This window comes from Heterodontus francisci, chromosome 15 (assembly GCF_036365525.1).
Source record: "Heterodontus francisci isolate sHetFra1 chromosome 15, sHetFra1.hap1, whole genome shotgun sequence".
In the NCBI taxonomy this organism is placed as follows: Eukaryota; Metazoa; Chordata; class Chondrichthyes; order Heterodontiformes; family Heterodontidae; genus Heterodontus; species Heterodontus francisci.
In genome coordinates this window covers 93,357,244-93,372,833 of record NC_090385.1, presented here as the reverse complement: position 1 = coordinate 93,372,833, position 15,590 = coordinate 93,357,244, and the positions used below count along the sequence as shown (strand labels likewise).

At 44.7% G+C, this 15,590-nt stretch overlaps 1 protein-coding gene across 3 annotated transcripts in view; it reads left to right on the top strand.

The window, feature by feature from the left end:
- Window positions 1-15,590, top strand: part of klhl13 (kelch-like family member 13) — a 297,520-nt gene that overhangs the window by 114,914 nt on the left and 167,016 nt on the right. The window contains exon 1 of one of the 3 annotated variants that reach the window (XM_068047853.1): window positions 10,697-10,740. The exons of the other annotated variants lie outside the window; for them this stretch is intronic. The gene's annotated coding sequence lies outside the window, so the exon portion shown is untranslated. Of the gene's footprint in view, window positions 1-10,696; window positions 10,741-15,590 lie in introns of those variants that run through there. 3 annotated transcript variants of the gene reach the window in all.

Below are 15,590 nucleotides of genomic sequence, written 5' to 3'. Positions count from 1 at the left end.
TGCTGTGGATTTTATGTAATTGTATTTTCTTGAAATGCTAATTACTTGATTCTCCTGCGGAATTGCTGTCAATAGATCGGGAAATTGGCTCTTTTATAACAAGAACATTGTACTGTGAAATACAATTTATGTTGTCAGCAATTTCCTGTGGAGTCACAGCAGCCATTTCTTAACATCCATTCTAGAAACTATCACAAACGTTTTTTTGAAGCAAAATTTTCGAAGATGTATTTAAACTTTTACAGACCCTAACTGTTGACAAAAAAGGCAGTACTCTTTCAAACCACATGGGCAGCAAAAAGTTATGATCGTGCCATATATATATATATATATGAAAAATTTCAGGGTGCGAATGGTTAAGCATTTGAAGCAGAGGAAGACAAAGGGTGGGGGAAGAATTGCAGTGATGCACGTTTTGGATTGCTGAAACGAAGAGCCAGAACAGCCACTATTGGCTGGTAGGCCTCTTTCTATGCTGTGGATGTTGATAGTTCTGCCCTAATTGTGAAATCTTCAACTTTGCACTGCTCAAAACTTTATAATAACTATACCGCACTTAGGAAGAAGATATAGGAAACAAACTTTAAACAACCTGTAAGGGGGAGGGAGCCAAGTTCAACCTAATTTGAGGTCAAAGCTCATCTGGCACACAAAGAAGCATAGCTTAATTTTAAGAAGAAATCTACAAAGTGCACAGAAATTTAAAAAAATTAAAGGACCAACAATAACGGGCAAATAATTACAAGCAGGAACAAGTATATATATGTATGTGTAATATCATCATCTTCTTCTTTGGCCTTCTTGTCTCGAGAGACAATGGGTAAGCGCCTAGAGGTGGTCAGTGGTTTGTGAAGCAGCGCCTGGAGTGGCTATAAAGGCCAATTCTAGATTGACGGACTCTTCCACAGGTGCTGCAGATAAAATTGCTTGTTGGAGTTGTTACACAGTTGGCTCTCCCCTTGCGCTTCTGTCTTTTTTCCTGCCAACTGCTATGTCTCTTCGACTTGCCACTCTTTAGCCCCGCCTTTACGGCTGCCCGCCAGCTCTGGCGATCACTGGCAACTAACTCCCACGACTTGTGATCAATGTCACAGGACTTCATGTCGCATTTGCAGACGTCTTTAAAGCGGAGACATGGACGGCTGGTGGGTCTGATGCCAGTGATGAGCTCGTTGTACAATGTGTCCTTGGGGATCCTGCCATCTTCCATGCGGCTCACATGGCCAAGCCATCTCAGGCACCGCTGACTCAGTAGGGTGTAAATGCTGCCGATGTTGGCTGCCTCGAGGACATCTGCGTTGGAGATGAGGTCCTGCCACCTGATGCCAAGGATTCTCCGGAGGCAGTGAAGATGGAATGAATTGAGACATCGCTCTTGGCTGACATACGTTGTGCAGGCCTCGCTGCTGTAGAGCAAGGTACTGAGGACACAGGCTTGAAACACTCGGGACTTCTGTGTTCCGTGCCAGTGTGCCATTTTCCCACGCCCTCTTGGCCAGTCTGCACAGAGCAGCAGACGCCTTTCCCATGCACTTGTTGATTTCTGCATCGAGAGACAGGTTACTGGTGATAGTTGAGCCTAGGTAGGTGAACTCTTGAACCACTTCCAGAGCGTGGTTGCTGATATTGATGGATGGAGCATTTCTGACGTCCTGTCCCATGATGTTCGTTTTCTTGAGGCTGATGGCAGCTGCAATCCTGTCGATGAGTCTCTGCAGCCACTCTTCTGTGTGGGATGTTAATGCAGCATCGTCAGCAAAGAGGAGTTCCCTGATGAGGACCTTCCGTACTTTGGTCTTCGCTCTAAGATGAGCAAGGTTGAACAGCCTGCCATCTGATCTTGTGTGGAGGAAAATTCCTTCTTTTGAAGGCTTAAATGCATGTGAGAGCAGCAGGGAGAAGAAGATCCCAAACAGTGTAGGTGCGAGAACACAGCCCTGTTTCACACCACTCAGGATAGGAAAGAAGTCTGATGAGGCACTGCTATGCTGGATTGTGCCTTTCATATTGTCATGGAATGAGGTGATGATACTTAGTAGCTTTGGTGGACATCCGATCTTTGCTAGTAGTATGAAGAGACCATGTCTGCTGATGAGGTCAAAGGCTTTGGTGAGATCTGTGAAAGCAACGTAGAGTGGCATCTGTTGTTCACGGCATTTCTCCTGTAGCTGGCGAAAGGAGAACAGCATGTCAATGGTAGATCTCTCTGCTCGAAAGCCACACTGTGCCTCAGGGTAGACGTGCTCAGCCAGTTTCTGGAGCCTGTTTAAAACGACTCGAGCAAAGACTTTCCCCGCTATGCTGAGCAGGGAGATTCCACGGTAGTTGTTGCAGGCACCGCAGTCACCACTGTTCTTATAGAGGGTGATAATATTGGCATCGCGCATGTCCTGTGGTACTGCTCCCTCATCCCAGCACAGGCAAAGCAGTTCATGGAGTGCTGAAAGTATAGCAGGCTTGGCATTCATGATTATTTCAGGGGTAATGCCGTCCTTCCCAGGGGCTTTTCCACTGGCTAGAGAATCAATGGCATCACTGAGTTTCGATTTTGTTGGCTGTTCATCCAGCTCATCCACGACTGGCAGACACTGGGCTGCATTGAGGGCGGTCTCAGTGACAACATTTTCCCTGGAGTACAGTTCTAGGTAGTGTTCCACCCAGCGGTCCATTTGCTTGCGTTGGTCAGTGATCGTGTTCCCTGATTTAGACTTGATGGGGGCGATCTTCCTGATGGTTGGCCCCAGAGCTCTCTTAATGCCATCATACATTCCTCTGATATTTTCGGTGTCGGAGGCCAGCTGAATACGACTGCAAAGATGTTGCCAGTAGTCATTTGCGCAGTGCCTGGCTGTTCTTTGTGCAGCGCTTCTGGCTGCTTTAAGTGCTATGGATGTTAACTCACTGGGGGCTTTCTTGTAGTTCAACAGTGCAATGCGCGCTTAGTGGCTATGACAGGTTCCAGCTCTTCAAAGTGAGATTGAAACCAGCCTGCATTCTGCTTCTCACGTTTGCCATATGTGGTCATTGCTGAGTCATAGATGGCGTCTCTGATGTGGGCCCACTTGGTCTCTGCATCCCCTGTAGGAGTGTTTTGAAGGGCTTTTTCAAGTGAATTTAGAAACTTATGTAACAGCTGTGGATAAGAAATTCTGTTAGTATTGATGCGCGGGCGGCCCTTCTGCTTGGAGTGATGCAGCTTCTTTGTTTTGAGTGTAACCTTTCTGCACACCAGGGAGTTGTCAGTGTCGCAGTCTGCACTGTGGAAGCTGCGTGTGATTTGAACGCTGTTTAAAGAGGCTCGCCTTGTGACGATGGGGTCCAGCTGTTGCCAATGACGTGATCTTGGGTGCCTCCATGAAACCTGGTGACAGGGTTTAGTATGAAAGAACGAGTTGGTGATGCAGAGGTTATGATAGGTACACAACTCCAGCAGTTTCTGTCCATTCTCATTCATCCTTCCAGTGCCATAGCGCCCAAGGCAGGAGGGCCATGAGTCATGGTCGGCCCCAACCCTGGCATTAAAGTCCCCCAGCAAGAACAAATGTTCGGTATTGGGAATGCAACTAATGATATTATGGAGTTTCTCATAGAACTGGTCTTTAACTTCAGGTGGGGAGCAGAGTGTCGGAGCGTAGATGCTGCGTAGGTTTACTGGACCAAAGGCAGTGAGCACTCGGATGGACAGTATGCGTTCCGAGCTATTTGAAGGTGGCTCTATCATGCTGAGCAAAGAGTTCCTGATGGCGCAGCCCACTCCATGCTGTCTTGGTTCTTCAGGATACCTACCCTGCCAGAGGAAGGTGTAGTCTTGCCCTCTTAGAGATCCACCCGCAGGGAGGCATGTCTCCTGAAGTGCTGCAATGTCCACATTAAGTCTACTGAGCTCGTTGTTAATGATGGCGGCCTTCCGAGAATCGTTGATTTGTGTAAGGTCTTCCGATAGGCCAGGACACACAGTTCTGAAGTTCCAGCTTGCAAAACGAAGGGCTGGTACCTTCTTTCCTTTTTCTGTCGTGCTGTTTGGTGCGGTGTTACAGTCCACTTGTCGGGCAATGACCCTGAGCTCCAAGCACCCATTGAAGCAGGTGGACTGTGGCGGGACAGAACCTTACTGACGGCGGGGCTGCCTGGTTTGAGGCGGACGGTAGCTGTCCAGTGAGATGCAACGACCTCTCCCACCGACAAAGGCAACCCATGGTGCCCAATCTCTACGCCAGTTGAGCTGGACTTATAACCCGTAACTGCTGCCTTCCATGTTGTTTTGGTTGCTGTGAAATGACTATGGAGTAACCTCTCCATGGCGCATTCCTGGGTGGATGTATGGAGGTTGTGAGTTGCCTATGCATCAAAAACCCCCTCTCGGCCTTCCTAGTGGGGTCCAAAGGCTGCAGGAACTGCCAGAAACATGCCCAAGGTGACACATTAGGGGTTCTGCTCCGGATTTTCTGTTCGGGTTTACTCCCTTACCTTGGCCTCTCCCGAGACGTCCACAAGGCAGTGGGGTTGTTAGCTCCTATCCCTGAGCAGGGGCCCTAACAAGTAAGCTGTGTGATTTCATGGAGGGAGACACACATACATATATTAAAATATATAGTTCCAAAAATACATTCTATTTTAAATGAACAAGGGGAAAACCTGGCAGTAATGCTCAGCTAAGCAACTCAGGGCTCTTGAGGACCACAGAGGCAATGTGTCATGCCCAGTAAAGGCACATCATATTCCTACTTTTAAGGTGCAAAATAATGTGGACTTTGAAATTGACTTTTCCTTTTAAAAAGTGAACAGTAAGCTGCAAAATGGCCAACAAAGGTCGAATGACCTGGCCTATATATTCAAAAACTGTCTCACTGTCTAGAAAGGGCAAAAGGATACATTCCTACCAAGAGGTGTTGACTACACCCATCCTGAAACTATCAAGAGACATTTCTGAATTGAATGGATTTCTTCTGAGACAAAGAATGTATCAAGTAGACACATCATAACAGGATCATACTCATCCAGACATTAATGGATGGCCATGGATTCTATATTGTGGTCCATTGTGTAATTACAGCAGGGGAAAAGGCCATGTGTCACGTACCAGAAATGTTTAAATGATGAACTGTGACCTTAAAAGGTAACCCTCTCTCTCTCTCTCTCTCTCTCTCTCTCCCTCTCCTCTCTCTCCATCCATCCGTCCGTCCGTCCGTCCGTCCATCCATCCATCCATCCATCCCAGAAGGCAGTCGAGCCAGGGGCTGTAGGAATGATCCAGCCTAAACAAGAAGTCCGGCTGCTCATTCTGCACTTCAATGTGGTGCAGCAGAGAACTGACAGTGACTGCCACCTCAGGTCTGAATTCTTCACCACCAGAAATCTACAACACCTCAACCAGTTCAAGGCTACAAACATAAAAGCAAAATATTGTGCATGCTGGAAATCTGAAATATAAATAGAAAGGGCTGCAAATACACAGGTTTGACAGCATCTGTGGAGAGAGTAACAGAGATAACATTTCAGGTCTGTGACCTTCCATCAGAACAGTTTTGAAAAAAGATCACAGACCCGAAACGTTAACTCTGCTTCTCTTTCCACAGATGCTGCCAGACCTGCTGAGTGATTCCAGCATTTCTTGTTTTTGTTACAGAATATCTAATGTCTGCTGAGTTATAAGAAATGGAGCTTTATTGAAGCACGTCTTACTCCTATGGCTTACATCTTACAAGAGACTGCACAAGGGATCCAAACCACGTGATGTTAATCACTCCTTGTGATGAGGAACACAGTATGATTAGCATATTAACCACTTAGTAACCCATTGACAACCCAATGTCAGATATAGTACATTATACTATATCTTCCTTCAAGTCTCTCAGACTCTGCTGTGCAAGAGGGGAATTGGTAGATGACTCAGGTTCACCATTCGGGCTGTCATCTCGATTGGTGGATGAATGCAGCATCTCTGGTCCATTAGACTTGGTAGATGACTGATTTCCTGAGATAGGAGGCTGCTTCTATTTAGCCACTGGTGCGCACCTATTCTGTCTCACCACACCATGCTCTTTAGGACTGCGAATGTGGTGTCTGGTCAACTACTTCTCCACAACGAGCTTGGTCTCGAATCCAAAATAGTTCTCCTGGTTGGAGGTCTGGCAGGTTATGTGCCTTGTGACATTTGTCATGGTTCCACATCTGGTTGGAATGATCTTTGTCCTCTTTTCTCTCTCACTTTGTCCAAGTCATCAACTCATATTTGCAGCATGAGTTTGTATGAGAGAGTAGGAAGTTGGGTTTTCAGTCGTCTTCCCATTAGGAGCTGACATGCGCTAGACCATTTTCACTGTATGCTGTTTCAGCTTGAGGGTATCTTGGTGAGGTGGTGGTATGAACAAATCCATACAATACCTTTTTAAATTATTCGTTGGCAAACTGCAGTCCATTGTCTGAGATTACAAGGTCTTGGATTCCATGTGTTGTAGATATCTCCTTCAACATTGAAATTACTGCTTCAGCAGTATACCCTTGTAGTTGCTTGACTTCTATCTATCTGAAGTAGTAGTCCACAATGATCAAAAGCATTTAACCTCTATATTTGCAAAGGTCCATCCCAAGACGCTCCCATGGTCGTGATGGAAATTAAGATGAAATCAGCGGTTCTCTTGTGTCCTGACGACGTATAGCACATTAATATATCTTGATACCATCTCCTCTAGTGATTTTGAGAGACCTCGCCACCAGACAAAATATCTTGATCTGGTTTGACAATCTGTGGTGCCCAGATGTCTTTGGTGCAATCTTTGTCGTGTGTCGCGTCTCAGAACTAAAGGCCCGCTACGCTACCCGACCCAAACCCGATGGGATCCGACGACCTGTCGGGTTTGGGTCGGGTCGGGTTGCACTTCCGGGTACGGCATTTGGGCTTGGGTTGGGCTGGGTCGGACACACTCTTATCACAGGTAAGTGGCTCCAATGTTATTTTAATTTTTGAACTAGAAAGGTGGTTTTGTTGCAGTTATTTTAAGCTTGTGCAGATCAGCAACAAAGTGAAAAACGGAAGGTGAGTTAACTGATGGTGGGGTCAGGCGTGGGAAAAAATGGAAGGACTCGGGCTGGCTCGGGTCAGATGTGGTTCTGTCGGGCTCGGGTTGGGTTTTACTTTGCAGACCCGAGCAGGCCTTTACTCAGAACTCCCGGAATGACCAATCTCTCATCATAGATGAGTAAATCATCGACTACACTGAGCTGTCCTCTCTGTTTATAGTACTGTCTGAGAATGTGATTGTGTGGCATGTATGCTGGCCATCCTGTGACATGAGCACATTCTTGACCAGATTTCTGTGCATCTCTGATTTGGTTCAGTTGCTGAGTTGTTGCTGGTAGAGTTGTGGTTGTTGTCGATGCAAAGGTTTCTACCCCTTCAACAAGGGATACATCACCTTGCTCAGGCCTGATCACCGGGACGTGGGACAAAGCATCAACTGTAGCTGCTTTCCTGGAACATACTCTGTCTTTGCATCAAACCTCATCATCCTCAGTCTCATTCGTTATACGCGAGGCATTTTTGCTAAGTGCTTTGAATTTGAGAGTTACCAAGGGTTTGTACCACCATCTTGAAGTGGAAACCAAAAACATAATCTGCAAACTTCTCACAGCCCATGTAGCAACCAGTGCTTCTTTCTCTATCACTGCATGTCTGTGGTCAGTCTCTGACAGTGAACGAGATGCATAGTTAACTGGTCTGTGCTTTCCATCTGTCTGTATCTGAAAGAATCTTGGAATCTTGAATCTGAATCCTTGGCATCAGGTGACAGGACCATATCTCCAACACAGAAGTCCTCGAGGCGGCCAACATCCCCAGCTTCTACACCTTACTGAGTCAGCGGCGATTGAGATGGCTTGGCCATGTGAGCCGCATGGAAGATGGCAGGATCCCCAAGGACACATTGTACAGCGAGCTCGCCACTGGTATCAGACCCACCGGCCGTCCATGTCTCCGCTTTAAAGACGTCTGCAAACGCGACATGAAGTCCTGTGACATTGATCACAAGTTGTGGGAGTCAGTTGCCAGCGATCGCAAGAGCTGGCGGGCAGCCATAAAGGTGGGGCTAAAATGTGGCAAGTCGAAGAGACTTAGCAGTTGGCAGGAAAAAAGACAGAAGCACAAGGGGAGAGCCAACTGCGAAACAGCCCTGACAACCAATTTTATTTGCAGCACCTGTGGAAGAGTCTGTCACTCTAGTATTGGCCTTTATAGCCACTCCAGGCGCTGCTCCACAAACCACTGACCACCTCCAGGCGCTTACCCATTGTCTCCCAGACAAGGAGGCCAAAGAAGAAGTATCTGAAAGAGTACAGTTCCCTGTCCTGTAGAAGATGCATCTGCAGCAATGATAGTGGGTACCACTGGATCGCCATGATATCAGCATCCCTTTGATTTTCTCAAAAGATCTCTGTTGTGCTTCCTCCCAGTATTATGTATTGTCTTGTTGGAACAGTTGACTTAGTGGTTCAGTGACGAAAGCTCGGTTGGGCAAAAACTTTCCGACTTGCTTTACCATACCCATACATATCTGGAGCTCAGTTACGTTCCGAGGTGCTGGAAACTCCTTGATTGCTCTTGTCTTCACTGGATGAACTCTTACACCAGATGCATCCACAATCTGTCCAAGGAACTTGACAGTTGGCTCTGAGAATTCACATTTGTTATTGCGTGTAAGTCCTGCTTCCTCTAGGCGTTGCAGCACAGCTTGCACTCCTGTGTCATGTTCTGTCTGAGTGGATCCATGGATCAGGACATCATATGACATACGACTTCATCCAGTTCTTCTAGGATGCTTGACATTGTCCTCTGGAAGATTGCAGGCGCTGGTGCGATACCACAAGGTAGTCTATTGAAACAAAACCTTCCAAATGGAGAAATGAAGGTTGTGAGCAACTTCGGCTCTTCATCGAGGGGTAGTTGCCAAAAACCACTATTTGCATCTAGCTTTGTGAAAATTGAACTCTACCCCAATTTAGCTACGCTCTCGTCCACAGAAGACATAGGATAAACTTCATGTTCAACTGCTTTGTTAGCTGTGTAAGATCGATGCAAATTCTGATAGATAAGCTTGGTTTCGGCACTGGGACCACCCTTGAGCACCAGCTTGTAGGGTCTGTCACAGGTGAAATAATTTTTTACTTCACCGTAGAGTCGTTTTCTTTCTTTACTTTTGGCAAGAGTGGGTGAGGAACTTTTCTGTGTAAACAGACACACTTGCTTCATTTCTAGCCGTAGTTATGTGGTATGCTGTCTTCAGTTTCCCTAGTGCGGTGAACAGTTTTGGGAATTTTGCTCTAAAGTTTTTTAGCTGATGATCTTGGGTTTCCAGTTCCTCTACTCTGCAAATCAGATGCAAGTCAGTGCAGGCCTTCCTGCCCAAAAGTGAACAACTCTGGTTTTGGATCACATACAATGTTTCTGTAATTTCTTTTTCGTGATATTGGAGGGGTTGCCCTCAGTTCTCCTATGACTTTGAGTTCTATCCCTCCTGGCTCGTATAATTTATTGAATGATGGCTGAAGAGAGCTTCTCTCTAATCACAGGTCGACATCAGAAAGAATCAAACCTGCTGCACCAATGTCTAGCTTAAAGTGTGTCTTGTTTCTTTCTACTAGGATCTTCACTCCAACTTCTGCTTGGTTCCTGGATACCTCCAAGGAAAGGCACCTTAGTATCTTGGATATCCTGTACTTCATAGATCTTGCCATCTGTCAAAGGCTTCCATTTGTGCATATTCTGTACTGGCTTTGTTACGGAAGACCACCTGGAAGTGGCCCATCTTTCCACATAAATGGCATTAGACCTCTTTGCCGGGGCAGTTTTCCCGACTGTCTCTCTCTGTCTTGGCCACACCTACTGCAGTTAGCTTGGACTGTTGATATATGCTGCTCCTGTCTCCCCTGCTTTTAAACGCCAGCTTTCCCTTTGTTTTACATTTAACAAACTCTACTGAGTCGGCCGCTTTTGAGATGGGGCTGTCCCTGTCACCTTGAACCACGATCAATTCTGTTTCCTGACCTCCACTTGTCTGCTAAGTTGGATTGCCTTTGCTAAGGTCTTGCATCTCTTGACTGCAAGTGGTCAGACAGGCGTCATTCCAACACTCCTACAACAATATAATAAAAGCAAAATACTGCAGATGCTGGAAATCTGAAATAAAAACAAAAAGTGCTGGAAAATACTCAGCAAGTCTGGCAGCATCCGTGGCGAGAGAAGCAAAGTTAACATTTCAGGTCAGTGACCTTTCATCAGAACTGGCAAAGGTTAGAAACGTAATAGGTTTTAAGCAAATAAAGTGAGGGTGGGGCAAAAGAGAACAATAATTCTGTCTTAGATCAGTTCATCTTTCAAGCTGCCATACTCACAGTCCTCTGCAAGTTTATGCAGGTTATTTGTATATGCATGAACACTTACCCCTTGATGTTGGGTCCATTTGTTAAATTTAGCACGCTCAACAATAATAATCTTTCTCAGATTGAAGTATGTATCAGGTGCTTTGATTACTTCTTCATACGTGGCTTTCTCCTCATCGATACCCTGTGTGACAGGAATATCGTCTGCACAGTCACCCATCGCATATAACAGCATACTGACCTGCTCACTGCTTGGCTTCGCAGTGAGGCCCGATGAGGTGCGATATCTGGCAGATCTCCAATACCATTTCGGCCATGCTTTAGTTTGATTGAGGCCTGCAACTTTCTTGAAGCTTTCCGGCAAAGGTAGGGACTTTTCCATCATTAATTTTCATGCACTGCTGATTCATGTAATAATCTGAGTATTGTTAGTCTAATACTGAATATCTAATGAGTCTGCTGAGTTAAAAGAAACAGGAGCTTTATTGAAACACGTCTTACTGCCGAGCCTTGCACCTTCCAAGAGACTGCATGAGGGATCTAAACCATGTGGTGTTACGTCACTTACTGTGATGAAGTATACCCAGTATGATTAACATATTAACCACTTAGTATTAATGAATTAACAACTCAATGTCCAATGTAACACATTATACTACAAGCAGGAAGCCATTTGGCCCATCGAGTCTGCACCCACCCTTTTGAAGAGCAATCCTGTTGTTAGTCCCATTCTCCTGCTCTTTTTCCATGTCCCTGCAATTTTTTCTCCTTCAGCTAATTATTCAATACCCTTTTGAAGGCTACAATTGAATCTGTATCTACTACTCTATCAATGCATTCCAAATCCTAATCACTTGTGTGAAAGGTTTTTTCTCATGTTTGCCTCTGGTTCTTTTCCCAATCATCTGCCCTAATATCTCCTTATTTGCTAACTTTTTTTGATGACGGTCGTGTGAAGCACTTTGAAAGGTTTTACTATGTTAAAGGCACTATATAAGTGCAGTTTCTTGTTCTGAATGGTGACTTGGGTGAAAAATGGAGGAATTTGTACCCTGCTGCAAAAATGGTAATTGAAGGCTGCAGTATCCCAATCCCAAAATACCATAATAGTTGAGTTGTGTTCAAGTAATTCTGAGCTGCATTAAATGAGAGATTGGTGATCATAATAACCAGTTATATGTTGGATGGAATCTTATGCTGAGAAAAGTACAGATTTAATGTTTAGCGTAGCCAATCCCTCAAGTCTGCACCTTGCGAGTATTGAAGATAGGAATTTGCTGATGTGTACCTGCGCATCTGGAACAGAGATTTATCAACTTTTTTAAAAAAAAAGGAATTTGCTTCTATAGCAGTAACTACAAGAGCGAAAATAATATGTAAAATATACAAATAGGGAAAGCAAAAACACAATCTAAAGAAAAGGATGCCAGAAAGAAAGGAAAAGGGACTTGCATTTAAATAGCACCTTGCGCAACCTCAAGACATTAGAAGTGCTTTACAGCCCATTAAGTACTTTTGAAGTATAGTCACTGTTGCAGTTTAGGAAGGATGACAGCCAATTTGTACACAGCAAGTTCCCACAAACAGCAATGGAATAATGACCAGATAATGTTTTAGATGTTGGCTGAGGAATCAGTATTGGCCAGGACACCAGTGAGAATACCCCTGCTTTTCTCTGAAATAGTGCCATGGAATCTTTTACATTCACCAAAGAGGACTGTCGGGGCCTCATTGATGGCACCTCTGATAGTAAAGCAGTCTCTCAGTACTGCTCGGTTATGGAATATAATATGATCAATGGCTGCATTAATATTACTGTATTAATGAGTTAGTGCCCTGGGCTCGCAATCTGTGCCTGTTACAGACTCAGCAGGATCTCCAAATGTGCCAGATTTGCATGTGTCCTGGACAGACACATCTGTAGGAAGTGTCACCAGCAGTGGAAATGTGAGCTGTGGGTTTTGGAACTTGAGCGGCAGCTAGAGTCACTGGTGCATCTGTGAGGCAGAGAACTACATGGATAGCACGTTTAGGGAGGTGGTCACAGCACAGGTTGGAAGCATGCAGGCAGAATGGGAATGGGTGAGTACCAGGCAGTCTAAGAGAACCAGGTAGGTAGTGCAGGAGTGCCGTGCCCTGAGATGATATCGCTCACGAACCAGTTTTCGGTTTTGGATACTGGTGAAGGCGATGGTTCCTCAGAATAGTGCAGTCAGAGCCAAGTCTGTGACACCACAGGTGGCTCAACTGCACAGGAGGGGAGGAAGAAAAGTGGAAGAGCAGTAGTGATATGGCATTCATTAGTTAAGGGAACAGATAGGTGCTTCTGCGGCCATAGACGTGACTCCAGGATGGTATGTTGCTTCCCTGGTGCCAAGGTCAAGGATGTTGCAGAGCGGCTGCAGGAAATTCTTCTGGGGGAGGGTGAACAGCCAGAGGTCATGGTCCACATTGGTACCAACAACATAGGTAGGAAAGGGGATGAGGTCCTGAAAGGAAATTTTAGGGAGCTAGGAAAGAGACTAAAAAGCAGCACCTCAAAAGCAATAATCTCAGGATTACTCCCAGTGCCACATGCTAGTGACAATAGGAGTAGGAGGATTAAGCAATTGTACACGTGGCTGGAGAATTGGTGTAGGAGGGAAGGCATCAGATTTCTGAGGCTTTGGGACTGGTTCTGGGGCAGGTGGGACCTGTACAAGATGGACAGATTGCACCTTAGCAGGACTGAGACTAACATGCTCGCAGGGAGATTTGCTAGTGCTGTTGGGGAGAGTTTAAAGTAGATTGGCAGGGGGATGGGAACCTGAGAGGGAACGCAGAATGGAGGGAAGCAAAACTGGTAACAGGAAGTAGAAAAGTAGTAAACAAAATTAGAAGACAGACAAAGCGAATGCACACATCAAATAAGATAAGAATGCAGAATAATGTTAAAAAGACAAAGTTAAGGGCACTCCATCTGCATGCATGCAGCAGTTGCAACAAGATAGATGATTTGAAGGCACAAATAGAGGTGAATGGGCATGATGTAATTGCCATTAAAGAGACATGGTTACATGGTGACCAAGACTGGGAACTGAATATACAAGGGTATTCGTCATTTAGGAAGGATAGGCAGAAAGGAAAAGGAGGTGGGATAACACTCTTAATCAGGGACGAGTTCTGTGCATTAGTGAGTCAGGATCTTAGATCAAAGGATCAAGATATAGAATGAGTTTGGTTGGAGCCAAGAAACAGCAAGGGGCAGGAAACATTGGCGGCAGTTTATCGGCCACAGTACAAATCGGGAAATTAGAGGTGCATGTAAATGGGTAATACAGTAACAATAGGTGACTCCAATTTACATCTAGACTGGGTAAACCTAATCAGCACTAATGCTGTGGAGGATGAATTCCTGCAGTGTGTATGAGATGGGTTTCTGGAGCAGTTGAAGAACCAACTAGGGATTGGGCTACTTTAGTTTTAGGAAACTAAGGACTAAAGGAAACTGTGAAGGTATGAGGCGCAAGTTGGCTATGGTGGATTTGGAAAATACACTAAAGAATTTGACGATAGACAGGCAATGGCTAGTATTTAAAGAAGTATTGCGTGGTCTACAACAAATATACATTCCTCTAAGACCACAAAAACCCAATAGGAAAGATGAATCAAGCGTGGCTAACAAATGAAGTTAAAGATTGCATTAGATCAAAGAAGTGGCTTATAAACTGGTCAGAAAAAGTGGTAGGCCTGAGGATTGGGAGCAATTTAGAATCAAACAAAGGATGACCAAGAAACTGACAAACGGAAAAGAGAATATGAATGCAAGCTAGCGAGAAACATAAAGGCGGGCTATAGATAACGGAAAAGGAAAAGATTAGCAAGGACAAATGTGGGTCCATTACAGGCAGAGATAGGAGAATTTATATTGGGGAATAAGGAAATGGCAGAGAAAGTAAACAATTAATTTGTGTTTGTCTTTATGGAGGAAGCTAGAGAAAATCTCCCAGAAATACTTGGCAACGAAGGGACTTGAGAAAATGAGGTACTGAAGGAAATTATTATTAATAAAGGAGGTAGTACTCGAAAATTAACTGGATTGAAGGTTGATGAATGCCCTGGACCAGATGACATACATCCCTGAGTGCTGATGGAGGTGGCTATAAGAGATAGTGGATGCATTGGTGGTTGTCTTGAAAATTCTACAGATTCTGGAAAAGTTCCTGCAGAATGTAAAGTAGCAAATGTAGCCCCACTATTTAAGAAAGGAGGCAGAGAGAAAACAGGAAACTACAGATCTGTTAGTTTGGTGCTAGTAGTCAGGAAAATGTTAGAATCTATTATAAAGGATGTGATAACTAGACACTTAGAAAATAATATGATTAGGCAGAGTCAGCATGGATTTATGAAAGGAAAATAATGTTTGACAAACCTGTTGGAGTTTTCTTTTAGGATGTTACTTGTAGCATAGATAGAGAGAACCAGTGGATGTTGGGTATTTGAATTTTCGGAAGGCTTTTGATAAGGTCCCACACAGTAAACAAAATTAGAGCACATGGGATTGGGGGTAATATACTGCAATGGACTGAGAATTGGTTAGCAGACAGAAGACAGAGAGTAGGAATAAACGGGTCATTCTCAGGATGGCAGGCATTACCAGTAGGGTACCGCAAGGATCATTGCTGGGGCCACAGCTGTTCATTATTTATACCATGGATATGGGGACCAAATGTAGTATTTCCAAATTTGCTGATGACAAAACTAGGTGGGAATGTAAGTTGCGAGGAGAATGCAAGGAGACTTCAAGGGTACTTGGACAAGCTAGATGAATGGGCAAGAACATTGTAGATGGAATATAATGTGAGTAAATGTGAAGTTATCCACTTTGGTAGAAAAAACAGAAAGAGAATATTTCTTAAATGGTGAGAGGTTGAGAAGTGTTGATGTCCAAAGGGACCTGGGTGTCCTTGTTCATGAATCTTTAAAAGCTAGCTTGCAGGTGCAGTATGCAATTAGGAAGGCAAATGGTATGTTGGACTTAATCGCAAGGGGATTTGAGTACAGGAGTAAAAATGTCTTGCTGCAATTGTATAAAGCCTTGGTGAGACTTCACCTTGAGTATTGTGTACAGTTTTGGTCTCCTTATCTAAGGAAGGATCTACTTGCCATAGAAGGAGGTTCACCAGACGAATCCCTGGGATGGCAGCATTGTCTTATGAGGAGAGACTGAAGAAACT